The 17,108-nt window shown below is 41.0% G+C and overlaps 1 protein-coding gene across 7 annotated transcripts in view; it reads right to left on the bottom strand.

Moving 5' to 3' along the window:
* The window catches only part of LCOR (ligand dependent nuclear receptor corepressor), a 286,641-nt gene that overhangs the window by 245,880 nt on the left and 23,653 nt on the right, over nt 1–17,108 (bottom strand). For 6 of the 7 annotated variants that reach the window (XM_078643590.1, XM_078643591.1, XM_078643593.1 and 3 more), the window contains exon 2: nt 15,808–15,939. The gene's annotated coding sequence lies outside the window, so the exon portion shown is untranslated. Of the gene's footprint in view, nt 1–15,807; nt 15,940–16,882; nt 16,907–17,108 lie in introns of those variants that run through there. The other variant, XM_078643595.1, reaches the window with a different exon arrangement.

The raw sequence follows: 17,108 nt of genomic DNA on the forward strand, positions 1-17,108 counted from the left end.
TGTTAAATGTTGGCTAATTAATTAATCTACACAGTTGTGATATATTAATAAAATCACCGCAAAGTCTTGCCAGATGAATTCTTAATTTGTAGCTCTTTGTTTAACGGGATTGTCCCAGTTCAACTAATTAGCTACTACAATGCAATGTACGCACATGTGAAGTAATAATGGCTTTTCATTTTTGTAGCGTTGCAATAAGCATGGAATTAATTTTGAATAACTTGGATCTGACTGAAAAAGGAATAGCCTTCATCCAGAGTATTTTTAGATACTACCTCACTTCAGATGATAGCGGTTTAAGTAATCTAAAGTGTTAAATATTTTCTTTTTTGCTTGCAATAATTTCTTTAATCGACAAGAGCTTTATCAACATCCTAAATTAGCTTCAAAATGTATGTATACTTCTATCCACAGCAATCATTGACAATGCATATGAACTAGGATGCACAGTGAGATGAAAAACTGATCAGTTAGGAGCAGAGTGACTTGATGGTTTATTCAACATGGAGGAGACTTCCATGTTTTCTTTGGTTATTTATTTTCTCTCATCAGGATGGTCTTATGCAACTTAGCTGTAAACAATTTCTTACAAAATTGTCTGATAGTGGTACAACTGCTTTACTGATGGGGAAAGTTTAGAAACACCAATTTATCTCCCAGGTCACATCTAACCCCTTCTCAGTCTCTCTGATCTATATCTCGGTCCTTTAGAAAAGGAGTGTGTTCCACAGATCTATCCCTAGCCAGAAGGTCACAGAGACTCCTTTGCAGATTCTTCACCAAATGAGATTTGGCATCCTTCATTTAAGAAGAAAAATATCGTGTTTGTGATAGTGAAAGTCAGATGATCGCCCAATTGCTTCAATATATGAAGAGCATGAGTCCACTCGTGTCACAGACTTTTTTTAGCTACTGGTCCTCCGATTTCATAAGTACTTTTATTTATTTTTTTAATTAATCATACTGCAATAACCATGTAATTTAAAGACTATAGGGAAGGCTTAAGGTCCAACCACCACACTGGTTGAGATGTAAAACCTGAATAAGGCTAATAAGTTATTTTAAAAAATGAAATTTTTCTTCATCAGAGGATTCTTAAACTGCCAAAAGTAGTATGTGAAAGATTCAATTGTGGAGCATCTCAAGTTCTACTATGTATCAAGAGATTACTTGTGAAAGAAAAGGGCCTCAGACTTTGATAACGCCTACAAATTTGCCATTTAGTTTATGAGAAGCCTAGTATGTGGGTGTTAATGTATACACCCATAATGGGCATGGCCCTGTTCCCTTAAATTCAGTTTAATTTGAATGCAAGTATGGGCACAAAGTTACACAGCTTATTTGTTTAAGATGCTTGTTCACATTTCAACAGTATGGTCAGAAGTGGTATTTAGCCAAACATGTTTCACCCTGAACGGCACAGTCACGCAAGGTTTTTCTCAAGCCTATCAGATCAAAACAGTGGACAAAAAGAAATTATGTATTTAAAAGGACTGGGACTCCATGGCTCTTCAATTCAAATTGTTTCAAGATTTAATTAGATCTCGATGGTATTTGCCAAAGGAAGGCTTTGAGAAACTGTTTCCCTTTAGTGGACTTGGATTCAGGAAGGCAAATACCTTGAACAGGAGAAAATATGCTGCACGTTTGCTGTAAAAAATAATCCTACACTCAGTGGTGTAAAGAAACTTGAGGGGGTCCCACTGCAAGGTACCTGGAGGGACTCTTGCTTATGATTTATTCAGGAGCTCTTGGGCCAGTGTACTGTGATGAGGGGGCCCCTGCGGCTCGGGCCCCCCCCCGCACCGCAGGCACCTGTGTTACACCACTGCCTATACCTCAGTATAGAGCCAGATGTTCAAAGAGGCATCTCCTTCAGGCAGGATGGATAGAGAGGAACATGCTGGCAGGTTTACAAGGAGCTGTTTCAAAGAACTGCACTCCTAAGCCTGGCATCAGTTTTAACAAGTGAAAAATGAATGCATAGAGAAAACATTGGAGGAGCATGTCTTATTGCAATGTTCTTCTTAAAGCCACATAGTAGTACAAGGTAAAACGTCTTCATAGCACATACAATGGGTTACTTGCATAAAACGGCGCATCTATCACAGTGCTACATCGAGTCTGCTTTCCCATATATTTACATGTTTATAGTGTCTCAGCAGGAAAGTAAAATAGTAAGGTTTAACATTGTGAATGCAAAAATCAAACACTTTCTTTACGTCAAGCCTACCTGACCACCTTTCTATATAATTGGAATAAGGTCTCTCACACTTCATTGTACTATGACACATTCTTATGTAGCGTCTTCTTACAGCTTACATACAGGGCTACCAAACCTCCTTCTACTTGCATGAAAGTCTTAAGTGTGGATGAAAATACAAAATTACATTTGAGCAAATCTAAAGTTCATTGTTGAACTACTTACTCAATGAAGAATTTAAGATTAGAGAAACTGCAAAGGCATACAACTCACTAACCCACCTTACCAAAGCACATGTAAACAAAAGGAGTCATCAAAAGATAGGGCAACTCTTTCTGAAGGAGAAACAGAGTACATGGGGATCTGCTGATCCTGCCTGCCCGACAATTCAGATGCAAAAAGAACATTTGATGGACAGAATGCAGAACAATGTCATACATTCACCCCAGTTCAGAGACCTGAGACCAGAGTCCATTGTTTTTTGCTCACCATGCCATTCCAGTTTGCATCAAGCCATATTCAAATCAGGCTTGAACCTGCGCCCAATGGAAACAGTCCAGCCCGAACTGCCAGACCAGGCCCTCCCTGGAAACAAGCATTCTAGTACCGGTTTTGGGCTTTCAGCCATGATAGCTCGTGAATTCAGAGCGTCTTTGTGGCAGACAGGAAAATATTCTGACAGTAGCTTTGGGTTGTTGATAGAAAGTCTTAACATAACTTTTAAGTTACATACTGATTTGGACATAGTCCTCCCTACTATATTAAATGAGCTTGTAGTGTAGTTCCTATCATCCCAATAGGCTCTGCGCATTGGAATAATACCTACAGCAGTAAAGGCCTAGACCAGACGTTAACTAGGTCTACTACTGTCGATACTAGACTTAAAGTTTTGGGTTTGCCAGCTTAGCTCAGAGTTCACTAGAAACTTTCTCGAATGTTCAAGGAGGAATTAACTTCCCTGATTAGACAAGAAGGGATTTAGTTTCTGACAACCATAGAACATGACAACTTTGCTCTCCCCTAATCAAGAGTATATCTCGAGAGTCGTGTGAACAAAAGGAAATTATTTTACTCAGTCAGTACGTGCATTCTTAGTCTCATCAGAATGTAGAGAAAAGGAAGAGACGGGCGTGTTCAATAAAAAGGTGTTATTTATTGATCAGTCTCTTTTCTCATACAAGAGAAATGGATCGATATTATTGCAATACTTATAGCTAAGTAAAGTGCATACATTATAAGCAATAGTATAAAATAATACTGTAAAAACATTGATATGGTTTCTAAGCCATAAGATGTTTTAAAATGAATAAAATATATTACATACACATATATACATTTGACTAAACGTACTCAACTGGTGTTTCTAGATACTCCTACCCCGTGTACCTGACCTAAGTCTAATACGTGGGCGGGAATAGAAAGTTACAGTTTAAGTTAAGTTTGTTTTTGCCAAGTGAACAACTAAAGAATTCTCTGTGAGGGGTTATTCAGTTCTGTACCTGGAAGTTAGGATGAATGAGGAATGGTATCTCTCTCTCTGGTCTCGATATTCCAGGCTGCCTGCGAGGGCTACCCGGAAACGCCGGTGCTGGATTTCTCGGCAGGAGAAAGCAGCTTCTCTCAGCGCGTCAGGAAGGCGGGCCTGCTGCCAGCGGGGTCTGCTCTGCTCTCGTCTTCGGCAAGTATGGCTGCTCCGTCTCGTCACCACGCGTGTGTTTGCATAGGGCAAGATCGGTAATATTTATACCTTTAAGGTGCCGAGATTGACGTAAGGATGGACATAGATACGTCAATAAGGATGTCATACGACTTGCTCGTTAGCACATTCTTTTACTGAAGTTCTCGGTGAAATCAAAACAATGGCCGCAGGGTTTTGCCCAGGTTGTCATAGGTTTGATTTGTTATGAGAACTCCGTATGCCTTATCAGGGGCTGGAGGAATATCGCTTGTCTAATTAGATCGCAAGCGTTATGACCTAATCAGATAACACGTTCCTGTGCCGTAGTGTGACTGCGTCAGATAACGGTATCTGCATCATGGGGATTTTCTGCCTCATGGGCTGACTGCTAGTTAACTTGTTGGTTTGTTTAACTAGACTAGGGTCAGGAATAGGGGGATCGATTCAGAACCTATAGGAATACATCACACCCACTCCACGCTAACTATGTACATATTTACTAATCTATGCATAGTATAACATAGTACAACATACTATAGAGTATAGTGTATACCTTACCACCCCAAAATACATAAATGCATTTTGAAATTTTTCAAATATACGGAAAAAATTGCAGACATATGTATTGTATGCACTCAAGCTGTAGAAAAATGCCAAAGTAATCGCATTTGTATACATTATTGCTTATCTGGTATATGAGAATTACACATGAAATGGCTTCTTAATACAGAAAAAAAGTTCGAGACCATTCCATCACAGAATAAAATATTTGTAAACGTATCAGCGGGCAGCTAATGTCTATAAGCTATCTAAAATTTAGGAACCTTAGTTCTCTAAGAATAGTTCTTACTTTAAGCAGAAGATAGTGTCCCGAAAAATATGCAAAAATATTTGGGGCTGCTGAAAAATTGCTGTCCGTGAACTGGAGGGAAAATCTGTTCATGTGACTTTATTTTTAAAGTTGAAGGCCGAATTCAGGGAACGCCGTGTGCGAGCTTGTTCAAAAGTCTCTATTTCTGTTCTGGAGAGAACATCATATCATTCAGGCTTTCGAAAAAACTGTCAACAGCTTCCTGGGAAAGTTCCACTAACTCGGAAATAGGTGTAATCATGCATTCTTGCGCATGATTGTCTCCATTGACATTCTGATTTGCATTACTGACAGAAGGTCGTACCTGTTCGATGCTGCTTTCATCTTGAACTTCACTACCCATTAATCGTAGTGGTGAAGCTTCCACGAATGCCGTCATCAGGATTGGTAGCCTTTGAGGGCAGCACAAAGCATGAACCTTGATCGGGCTCAACAATGTTTCTGCATCCATCGGCGCATCCGATTGTAGCGTCAGACAGGTGTCTAACACGCATTCTTCTCCGCATAGCAGACACCTCAATACAGGTAAAACACATCTTTGCCACATTGGTCGAAATGATAGAAACCAAGTCATGTTCAGGTCTCTAAGCCGGGAGAGTCCCAGGATTTTTGATATCCGGTCCCGGTATCCAATGGCTAGGATTGTTTCTTCCCTTGTCGCAAGAGTTTTGTCTGTGACATGGGTTGCCATAACGAAAAATAAGGACTAAGAATAGGATTCCTGCAATTAGTCCCAGGATCAGGGGAAGTCCGCCAAAAATCGAATGGACGAAATCTGGAAAAATACCCAGTATGGCTTTGAATGGTGTTAATGCCATCGAAAATACTGTCTTAAATACCTTTGAGACCCCATTGGTATCAGAAATATTTAAGATTTCATTCAGGATTTCCGCGAAATGTACGGGGGAATTAGTTGATAATAATGTATGTATCTCTGCAGTCGTCCTTGCGACTTGTAGATCATACGTTTCTTTTGATGACGAAAGCTTGGTAGGCGTCTGAAGAAGGACTGTTTTCATTCTGCTTAAAGTATCTATTCGAATAGAAGTAATTTTCAAATCGGGCCATGCCCTTGCCTCCCTGTCTGGGAAGGAGCTGGGGAACAATGAGCGTCCACAGCACTTGACCTTCGCAGTCGTAGTTACTAGATAAGGAGTCCCGGGCATAAGACTACAACATCTGCGGTCTACAATAAGAATGTAACTCCCATTATAGAGTCTTTGAAAGAATGGTTCTATTTCTGTTGCAGGTGCGCCTTGCTGGTGACATGAAAGGTTGTATGAATTCCCTTCACAGGCTCCATGCAAACTAATTCCGTTACACAGAAGTGTGCCACTTAGTGACATCGCACAATTGTTGCCACTAAGAAACACTTTCTGTCCTTTATTACTGACACATGCATGTGAATAGGGCAGGTTCCAAGTTTTTTTAAGGTACCCCTTTCCCAATTTCTCGTACATGCCAGCCTGTATATATTTTTGGCAGTATTGAAACCTGAAGGTTGAGATTGGAATATTTATTATCCCATGTATTATCCATTCACTGACAGGTCGTTCTGACATTGTCACTGGTAATCTTTCGAGTTTTTCAATGCTCAAGATTGTATAATCAGCACCCTTTTGTGCCATACTGATTTGTCTATCAGTAAGGTTAAAGATTTGGAATAGTGACGTTGTGTTGATTAAACGCCAAGGCACATAGCCTGAACGCAGATTTTGTAACGTCCAGCCAAGCTGTACAATAGAACGCAATTGAGACTGACCGTGTTGTAATAACAGTAAGTCCTGCGATAATATGTCGATTGCTGAAGACACAATGCTGTCCAAAGAAAAAATTCTGGAGGACAGAGTCATTAATCCATTGTCCACTACAGAAAGTGATTTTTCCAAATTAATACGGTCAATTTCCCGTATTCTCTCTGCTGTTTCAATTTGAGTAACCTTCCAGGCCTCGTTGTATGCTGCATATACAGAGGCTGCTATGAAACGCTTTTGACGCTGTTTGCGTGGTCCCAAAGTGAAATCACGCAAGTCAGCACCATCAGTAAGTAAAGTTAGGTGTTGCTTAATTTCTGCCAGTGTGGAAGTTTGTAGCCATTGAAGGCATAATTTGCCCACACTGTAGGTTGTTATTATCCCTGGGTGATGTCTTTGAGGATATCTAGGGTCTGGCCTGGTCATTTTGAACCCCTGTGTTTTGTTCAGGAATCTGTCTTGACAGTTATTAGTATCTGTGGGCCAGATCAACCACTTTTTCCAATCAGGATGTGTTCTGTTTTGGTTTAATATATGGTTTACGTCTATCTCTTCATCTGTAGAAGTGTTGCTAAACATTGTTGGCTTTGGAATAGACGGTTTATTTAAATCTTTGATTTTGGCTAGGCCAAGACAGGTGGTTTGTTGAACAGTGTCATTTAAAAATATCATTTGTTCTGGGATCATGCAGGCTCTAAACAAAGCTTCTATACCCTGTACTTGCCATTCTTTTGTACCCCAAACACTTTTCAATTCAACATTTTTGTCCCAATAATCAAAACCAAAAGTATTCATTTTTTCAAAGAATGAGTCTGAATATAACAATTTTGTGTTGGTTATCATGGTCTTGGTCCCTGTTTTGTTTGACAATTTAAATAAAATGTTTCAGCATTACTTGTGTTAAAACCTGAAAAATATGAATATTTGTCGTAAACGGTTCTTGAGCTCCCTTTTGGGGGTGTTGCACAATGTTCCCATTGATTATAATTTAAAACATTTCTAGGTTGTGCAGATCTATGTAAAAAGTGGTTACCATAGTGGTTATAACAGTACATACTATCATAATTTGTAGAACCCTGCAAATAATCATGTTTGGTAAATTTAGCAGACATTACTAAGTCAGACATCATATTATTAAAGCTTTCGAAGTCCCAATCATCAGCAAATGAGTTTGGTTTTACAAAGTCACTCAAGGAGATCTTAATTTGGTGTGGATATTTCAGGATCTCGACCGGACCATAAATTTCATAGTCAGTGTTGTCCCAAGCTACCCCACCAGGTATCGGATTGGCTGTGAAGTTGGCTGAAGAAAGTTCTCTTTTCTCGACGTGTGAAGATGTGTGTGGTTTGAGGATCAAGTTGATTTTCTGACTTGCTGTGTCCATTTTAGCATATTTTCCCTCAATGAAGCGTCCCAAAGTTAGTATCATGATGAGCCAAAGTATGAGGATAAATGCACCAAAACCCACCCAAAATTCAATCCATGGAGAAATCAGATATGTTTCTTTCAGTTGTTTCAAAAGTTCCTTAGCTTTATCTTTAAAGGTTTTTGATGATGGCTGTGTCTTTGATTCACTGAAGCCTTCAGAGGAATCATCGAAGTTTATGAAGTAGCCGGATGCAGTTCTGTCAATTGTTCCAATTGCTTCAGGATTTCTGTTTCTTGCATTTTCACTTGTTACTTCATTATAGATTGGTGTGTCTCTGCTAAATGTTTTTATTTGGGTTTTCAGAGGTCTTAGTTCTATTGCATTGTTGCATAGTCCATGTTGTTCTTCTGTAGGCGTTTCGAATGTGATGAGCCTCTTTGTTAGGACTTCTGTACTGGTAGCAAACCTTGGTGTTCTGCTACTTATTGGGAGTCCACTTGGCCTACTGTTTGTTATCGGCCACATGTTGTGGTTTTACCAGGTCGATGGATACAACTCGGTTCTCCTTTTTACCAGCAAGTGGCGGTAGTACAACTGATCTTGTCCCGTTGACAGACAAGACAGGAACTGCTTTTCTGTAAGAAGGCCCAAATTCCTTCTTTACCGCGATCTTCTCCCTGACTAGATCCCCGACTTTTGGAATCCAGACAGGTCTTGCTGGGACAGGTGGTGGTTCTTCAGTGGTTGTTGGCTGTTGTTTCAACTTTATGTTGCTCAGGTCTTTTCTTGTTTTGTTTAAGTCCTGCAAAATAGCCAAACGGTCTTTGATATCAAAGCTTTTTTCTTTCACCACTGAAGTCTGACTATCAATGTCAGAGATCATCATCCTAGTTCCAAATAATAATTCGTACGCACTGAATCCCTTCAGAGAATTTCTTGGCAAGTTATTGAGACTACGTTGGACACTTATTAGATGTTTGACCCACCCAGCTCCCGAACCTAATATCCTTTCCGCTATAGATTGCTTTATGCCTTGGTTTTTTCTTTACACCATCCCGTACCCTCAGGAAGGAAGTGAGAAGATTCCCACTGGGCTATGCTCATTTGGTCATGTTTCCCCTCAGGCTTGAGGGCTAGAGTGGAGACAATGGTCAAACGTAGCATGCTCTTAGCGTATATGCCATTTAGACTCGCAAATCTTTGTATAACAGTCCGGACGTCAGCCGAGTGCTGGTGATCTACATTATAAGTGGAACTAGCCTGTATATGTTAATCGCAACCCTTCCTTTTTACTCCTGATTTTTCCTGGAGTAAACCGACGAGGTATTAAACTGTTTCTCTCCCCACTGCGATCTCTGTTGCAGTTTGGGCAGTTTTTTACAAACATGGTATGACGCAGGCTCATGCCTGGCCACCAGTACCTTGATTGTAATTCTTCCAGAGAATCTTTTAGTTTGAGGTGTCTGAGACCCTCGCCCATATGTGCGTCTGCAATTAACAAGTTTCTCCTGTCCATGTTTGGAATCACTCTATCCCCCACTCCAGGGATTCGAGCATAAGGGACGGAGTTTGCATCGATTATGTATGTATAATTGAGTGGATAGTTGATCGGTAACGCTGAGCAGTCGCCTTTTGATGACGTTTTCACCGCCAGCACTGTTTCACCGTCAATGTATTTTAATGTACGCTTTTTTCGAACTACGGGAGCCGATTTAGTGGCTGCCGCTGTGGCTGTTTCGGCCAATGAATTCCCTGCAACGTGAACGCCATCACGCTGATGACTCAGTGAGTGTGTCACGTGAGTCTTTGGTAGCTCTTTCTGTAAAAGAGCTATTTGTTCCCAGAGCAGTTTTTGCTTTATTGGTGCATCTGTGTCATCTTTGTAACCGTTTTGAATCCATGTCTGCAAATCGCTGTTATATGATTTGACGCAGTAATATGAATCTGACACTATAAGTGTCGGGAATTCGCGAGCCGCATTATCTAGCGCCATTTTCAAAGCTAATATTTCAGTTTGTTGTTCTGAATTAGTTTCTACTGAGTGTGTTTTTGTTAATAGAGGTTTTAGTTTACCTCCGCGCCACACTTCTTTTGTAATCCCACATGTGGGGTTGTATGCCTGTTCTCCCCAAACGGAGGGTTGAGCATGTCCGTCTGTATAAATTACACAGGCGTAATGTCGTAAAGGCAGAATGTCGATTGGCAGAGGGTATGTTTTTTCATATTCTAAATTTTTCATTTCTCCTAGTTCTAGAAGATTGTAAGCCAGGCTACATTTGATAATTCATATCCTACGAACAGGACTTTCAGATGGGCAATTCTGGATTTTTTAAAGTTGAATTTGTAACCCTCTGCAGCGAACCCAAGTATTATGGTGTTCACTCTTTTAAAGTGAGTCTCTAAGTCATCATCTGTTAAGTAAATGTCATCGACATAAGATAATGCTTCATCATCATATATTTGTAGTAATTCTGTTACTCTCGCTGAGAATACTCCCGGGCTGTTCTTGTAACCCTGGGCTAACCGACAGAATTGTTTTTGAGTGCCATTTATTGAGAATGCAGTTAAATATCTGCTCTCTGGTGCTATGTTTTGACAAAAGAATCCATTAGAGATGTCTAATGTTGTTTTGTATTTTTTGCGCACTATGTTATTCATTAGTGCAGCACTATGTGAGTTTTGCACTGCAAAAGTTTTGCAACATGTGTTAAGGTGTCGGTAATCCAAAACTAGACGATATGAATTGTCTGGTTTGGAGACCGGAAACAAAGGGTTGTTCATTTGTGAGGTGCAAGTTTCAATCACCCCCTGGTATTCTAGCTGATCTAGTATTTCATTTACCTGTTTTTTAGCTTCTTGCTTAATTGGGTACTGCCTTTGTGCAGTTGGTTGTGATTTTAACTGGATTTTGTGAGGAGGAGAATCCTCATCCCATCCCACGTGATTTTTATATAAAGTAGGAGCTAGAGCCACTGCCCACTTTCTAGCAAGTGTGTATTTTTTATGAATTGGAATATGATTTGAGAAGGCAGGCATAATTACTTCTTCGCCATGAGGGCACTCCCTGACAAACTCTGGTGGCCAGTCTTTTTCAGCTAGAAGGATATCATAGCCCTTGGAGAGATTATCCCAAAATAGTCCCCTTATTTTCCTAGTCTTATCTCCCTCTATACGCAATGTTATTTCGTATATTTTGTGAGGTTTGCTAACTCTGGTGTCCGCAGTTTCCACTTGAAGATATTCATTCGTGTCCACTGTCTCCAGATGATTCATAAGGACTTTGCGAGCTATGCTCACTTCTGCTGCGCTGTCTAGCATTGTCTGAGCCCATTCTCCGTTTTTCAGTTGTGTCCTCAGTATTCTCGGCATTGTTAACTACCTTGATACTGGCTACCTTCTTTTTTGGAAATTGTAATTTCTTTTTTAGCTGAGCAGGTTCCTTGTCTTTGGACTTGGTGTGCTCTTCTCTTTGTTCTGATCGTCCTCTTCTTTCCGATTTCTGCGAGGAAGTCTGAAAAGATTGAGAGGGACGTGTATCAATGTCTTGATATCTATCAGGCTTTTTAATATTATCCCTATTTCTAAGGTTATATCTTTTCCCAGAGGGGTCACTCTGAGGTGACCTGTGTCTTTGGTTCGGAGATTTTTCTCTTCGCCTAGGAGACCTTCCTCGGGACTGGAATTTCTTTTCTTTAGGATTGGATTGTTTGTTTCCATCCCAGTTTTTTTGGTGATGTAGAATTATTATTAAAAAATATTTTTTCAGGACTTTCAATTAGTTGCGGTTTTACTGGTATTCCACCTAAACTATCTCTACCTAGTTCCTCATAGGATTTTTCTATGATTCTGGCAATTTCCGCTGGTTGGTCTGCTATATCTGTCTCTTAACCTCTGGCGGATCGCCACGTTTGCTGCTTCTCCTTTTATGTTGGCTAATAGTATAGCCGAGACCTGCTTGAAGTCTTTTAGTGATTTCATACCAAGAGTTAAAGCGGGTTCAGGGCCATATTCATCTTGAATTTGTTTTAGCACATCTGGTATTACCGAAATGGATGGAACACCGTGCGTTTTTGTGTAGATGGAAGCAAAGACTGTACCCCAAGTGTCACAGTCCTCACTGTGTGGTGCGATTCCCATTGGAAGACAGATAGTCAGAATCCTGTGCTTTTCTAGCGGGGTGGTGTCAGGAAACACCGCCTCTATTTGGGTGATTTTCTGCGCTAGCCAGAATGGTATTTGTTCCCGTTTAGCCGGTACTTTACCTAGGCAGGACTGGATGTTCTGTGGTGTAATTTTATTTGTGTTCCCCTGGTGAGGGGTCAGCTGTGGGAGTTTAATCGCTGGCTGAATTGTTGAAGTCCGCATCACATACTGGACTAATTGTCTATGTATTTTTATTAATTGTTTTAGCTGTGTTAACAGCTCTGCTGCTGGCATCTCATTGATGTCTGGATGTGGTGTGTATCCGGCTAGGACCGGCCACGTTGCTCCTGGTCTACCTAAAGGACCGAGCCTGGTGATGTGATTATTATGTTTTAGGGCGCCATCAAATAAGAGCAAATGCTCTTGAAATTTGAGTGGTACTTCCACCTCCTCGAAAGGAGTGTACTCATTAGGAGGTTCCTCTATTTTGTAATAGTGGAAGTACTTTGTTACAGCATTTGCTGCTGGAAAATGTATCCATGAATAGTATACCTCTGTCTGCCGATATTCGTGTGCCTCAATTACGAATATGACTGTGCCACCTCTAGGTGTCAGTCCATTTTCTATAAGTTTTAGAGTTATAGATCTCCTTTTGATGACCGGGATGAGTATTATATCCTGGTCTGCTGCCTGCATGGTAGCATCAGCTGCTGCGAGTTCAGTTGCTAATCTAACTGCCTCTCTTTCATCCTCATTGTCTGACATTTTACTGACAGGATGGTTATTTCTTTTGTTTGCAGATCAGGTTTCTTATGGAAACAAAGGTTAGATGCACAATATTTTGGAACTGTTTATCCTTCAACGTTGACTATACCAAGAACCATACATAGGAGTTCCCTCCTGCGAGGTCTGGCGGATATAACCTTTCACCCACTCCAGACGTCTTTGGAGTATTATGGGAAAAGGGGTCTGAGTGAGAAAGCACGACTGAGTTACTCTAAATGTCTTGCGTTAGTTTTATCGCCCTTTCCAAACGCGTTGGGCGCCATGTAGTGTAGTTCCTATCATCCCAATAGGCTCTGCGCATTGGAATAATACCTACAGCAGTAAAGGCCTAGACCAGACGTTAACTAGGTCTACTACTGTCGATACTAGACTTAAAGTTTTGGGTTTGCCAGCTTAGCTCAGAGTTCACTAGAAACTTTCTCGAATGTTCAAGGAGGAATTAACTTCCCTGATTAGACAAGAAGGGATTTAGTTTCTGACAACCATAGAACATGACAACTTTGCTCTCCCCTAAACAAGAGTATATCTCGAGAGTCGTGTGAACAAAAGGCAAATTATTTTACTCAGTCAGTACGTGCATTCTTAGTCTCATCAGAATGTAGAGAAAAGGAAGACACGGGTGTGTTCAATAAAAAGGTGTTATTTATTGATCAGTCTCTTTTCTCATACAAGAGAAATGGATCGATATTATTGCAATACTTATAGCTAAGTAAAGTGCATACATTATAAGCAATAGTATAAAATAATACTGTAAAAACATTGATATGGTTTCTAAGCCATAAGATGTTTTAAAATGAATAAAATATATTACATACACATATATACATTTGACTAAACGTACTCAACTGGTGTTTCTAGATACTCCTACCCCGTGTACCTGACCTAAGTCTAATACGTGGGCGGGAATAGAAAGTTACAGTTTAAGTTAAGTTTGTTTTTGCCAAGTGAATAACTAAAGAATTCTCTGTGAGGGGTTATTCAGTTCTGTACCTGGAAGTTAGGATGAATGAGGAATGGTATCTCTCTCTCTGGTCTCGATATTCCAGGCTGCCTGCGAGGGCTACCCGGAAACGCCGGTGCTGGATTTCTCGGCAGGAGAAAGCAGCTTCTCTCAGCGCGTCAGGAAGGCGGGCCTGCTGCCAGCGGGGTCTGCTCTGCTCTCGGCTTCGGCAAGTATGGCTGCTCCGTCTCGTCACCACGCGTGTGTTTGCATAGGGCAAGATCGGTAATATTTATACCTTTAAGGTGCCGAGATTGACGTAAGGATGGACATAGATACGTCAATAAGGATGTCATACGACTTGCTCGTTAGCACATTCTTTTACTGAAGTTCTCGGTGAAATCAAAACAATGGCCGCAGGGTTTTGCCCAGGTTGTCATAGGTTTGATTTGTTATGAGAACTCCGTATGCCTTATCAGGGGCTGGAGGAATATCGCTTGTCTAATTAGATCGCAAGCGTTATGACCTAATCAGATAACACGTTCCTGTGCCGTAGTGTGACTGCGTCAGATAACGGTATCTGCATCATGGGGATTTTCTGCCTCATGGGCTGACTGCTCGTTAACTTGTTGGTTTGTTTAACTAGAATAGGGTCAGGAAAAGGGGGATCGATTCAGAACCTATAGGAATACATCACAAGCTCATTCACTGCCCTGTGAAATTCAGAAGAATATGCGATGTTGGACACACTACATTTCAGGAAGGAAAAGTACACCTACCAAGAGAAGCTTTCTCTTTATTCCGCCTAGCTATGTCCAATCTCACCTGAAAAGTTGGATTCCTTTCCAGACAACGCAGCTGCACAGCATGTAGCGGAGTACAACAAATCCTGAACCTAACCAATGAGACCACTTGCACTGAGGAAGCCAGCAGGCCCCTAAAACCGTCAATTTGGAGTGGAATTTTGCTGAATAAGTGCCTCAAAGCAATTTGCAGGACCACACATTCTTGTGAGGAGAAACTACAAGGCCTTTTGGCTGTAAAAAAGCTAGTTTTTCTCGGTTCCGACAGAGAGACGTCGAGACCGCATCCGAACCCAATGGCGGGAAAAAAACAATCTGGGGATGGAGCCGATGCCCATGCGCACTGTAGTCCAGGGGAGGAGCCACCTATCTCAGGATACTTCGAAGACTCTTCCAGGACAACAATGTGCGATCATCCGGACCCAACACTAGGCGGCGACCTAATGCAAAAGATATGAATTTAGCAGCCCACATGCCTCGAACACTACCAGGCTCTGCATCATACCCAGCATTTTAGTAATAAGCTAGATGAGCAAGGGACCCCTTATGTTCTCGATTTTGACCAAGAAGACTGGTTAAAAGGTGGTCTCACAGTCAGCAGAATAAACTCAGCAGGGCGGGTATAGCCCACACCAAGTAAAGGAACATATTTGGAGCGAAATGCTTCCATTTCACAAAACTGTGATGCAGCTCTCCCAAAGAAGTGCTTTTCTTGAATGGCCGGCTGGAGAGTCTTGCTATCAAGTAGCTAGCAATTTACGAGCCCTAAAGGCTTTATCAGTGATGATGTTCACTTCTCATACCTTGGGTTGCCTAAGAATAAACCTACTGCTATGAAACCACTTTATTCGAGAAAAGTAAAGGACAAGCAAGCAGGATGCAGCCATACAATAATGGTTACAGCACCTGTGCAGAGATTACATTTAATGAATGGCTTGAAAACTTTGAACATGTGGGTGTGAGGACTATGCAAAATGTAAAACAGAGAAACTTCTTAAAAATAACTTTTGAAAATTTTAAGTTACTTCAGCATAAAGCATAAGCTGTAAAGACAATTTTCTAAATGAAGATATTCGCCAGATAGTGAGGGATATAAACAGAGAAGTTGGAAATTAATTGCTGAAATTTGGTAAGCATTCTGTAAGGATGTACGGGTGGCGGGCGTTACTATATTGTTTACTTCGTAAAGTGTGAAGCATTTCAGTGTAAACATTATCAACGTTATTCTCTACAAGTTACACACTTCGACCACTACTAACCTTTTTTGTAGAAGAAAGCATTGAGGAATTTTTCTGCCTGCTTTTCCAGTCAAATGATTTTTGCTTGCTCTTGTCGATGAAGAGCTTCTTCTCCAGATTCCTAATTCGGTTCATTCAGACCTACCAAGTGCTCTAGAACGTAATAAATCAGGGAATGCAAATTAATATCATAATAAAAATACGAATATTGTACTGCTTACATGTTCACCACAATTCTCATTTTGTAGGCAAAAGCCTTACCTAAAAACATAGATGTATAGTATGGTATGGTACGGCCTATACTGGTATGGCAAAACTGGATACTCAATAGCTAACACATCTTTCTTCCATCCCAAATGGGAATCGAGTCCACAATCCCCAGCTTCGGAAGCCAGTTAGGGCACTAGGCTACATGGAATAATTAGAAGCCTGTAGTCGCAATTCCCGTCTAGCCATACAAAATGTTTGACCCACTCTCACATGTAAATCACTACTAGTCATGTATAAAACAAAAAGCTAACCCTGTAAAATACCTCCCGATGTGGAGATTAAAGTTTAAGATGGCATAGTTTACGCAATTTGATAATTACTCAATTACACTTCAGTCCTAATGTGCTTAAGAGAGAAGACCGCGACAAAAGTGGGTATACACAACAGCAAAAATATATCTTTCTTCCACCCCAGAGGGTCCTCGAACCCTCAAACCGTGGCTAAGAAGAACAGCGCTTATCGCACAGGCTGCTGCCATGAAACTTCGTGTAATAGCTGCTTCCACATAGCGCACTACTACTTAATGCGAGTTGAATATGTCTTCCCTTACTGTACATGGCTAGTGTTTCTTCTCTCATGCCCGCTGCCAGATAGCAAAGCACCTACATAAAGTGCAATTGCAACTCAAGACAGACAACATATATGCTTCTGTAAATATTCAGCATGGAATATACTTTAAACGTTCGGTATTCAGTGGATCCGGGGCTCAGCAAGTGCTGAAGTTATTGTGTGTGGACTGCATCTCAGAGGAACATCACAACACTTCAATAACACATCTCCGGAGGAAGCACCACAAAATACTTAAGATCAACCATCAGATACTTACTCCGAAATACACCATCTCCTCTGGTCTAAATACATCTCTCACAGTCAGACTCAGGTGAGATCGAATCATGAATAGCAAACAAAGGAACATGGAAGACAGGAAAGCGTGTGTGGGGGGTGGGGGGGGAGGGGGGAGTGCTTCACACACAAAAAAGAAAAAATGGTTTCCAAAAAGCAAACACTGGTGGAGGCACGGAAACAGCCAGTCAGGGAGAAGTAAAGAGGGT

The sequence above is a fragment of the Lissotriton helveticus genome, chromosome 5_1 (assembly GCF_964261635.1).
Source record: "Lissotriton helveticus chromosome 5_1, aLisHel1.1, whole genome shotgun sequence".
NCBI classification, from domain to species: domain Eukaryota; kingdom Metazoa; phylum Chordata; class Amphibia; order Caudata; family Salamandridae; genus Lissotriton; species Lissotriton helveticus.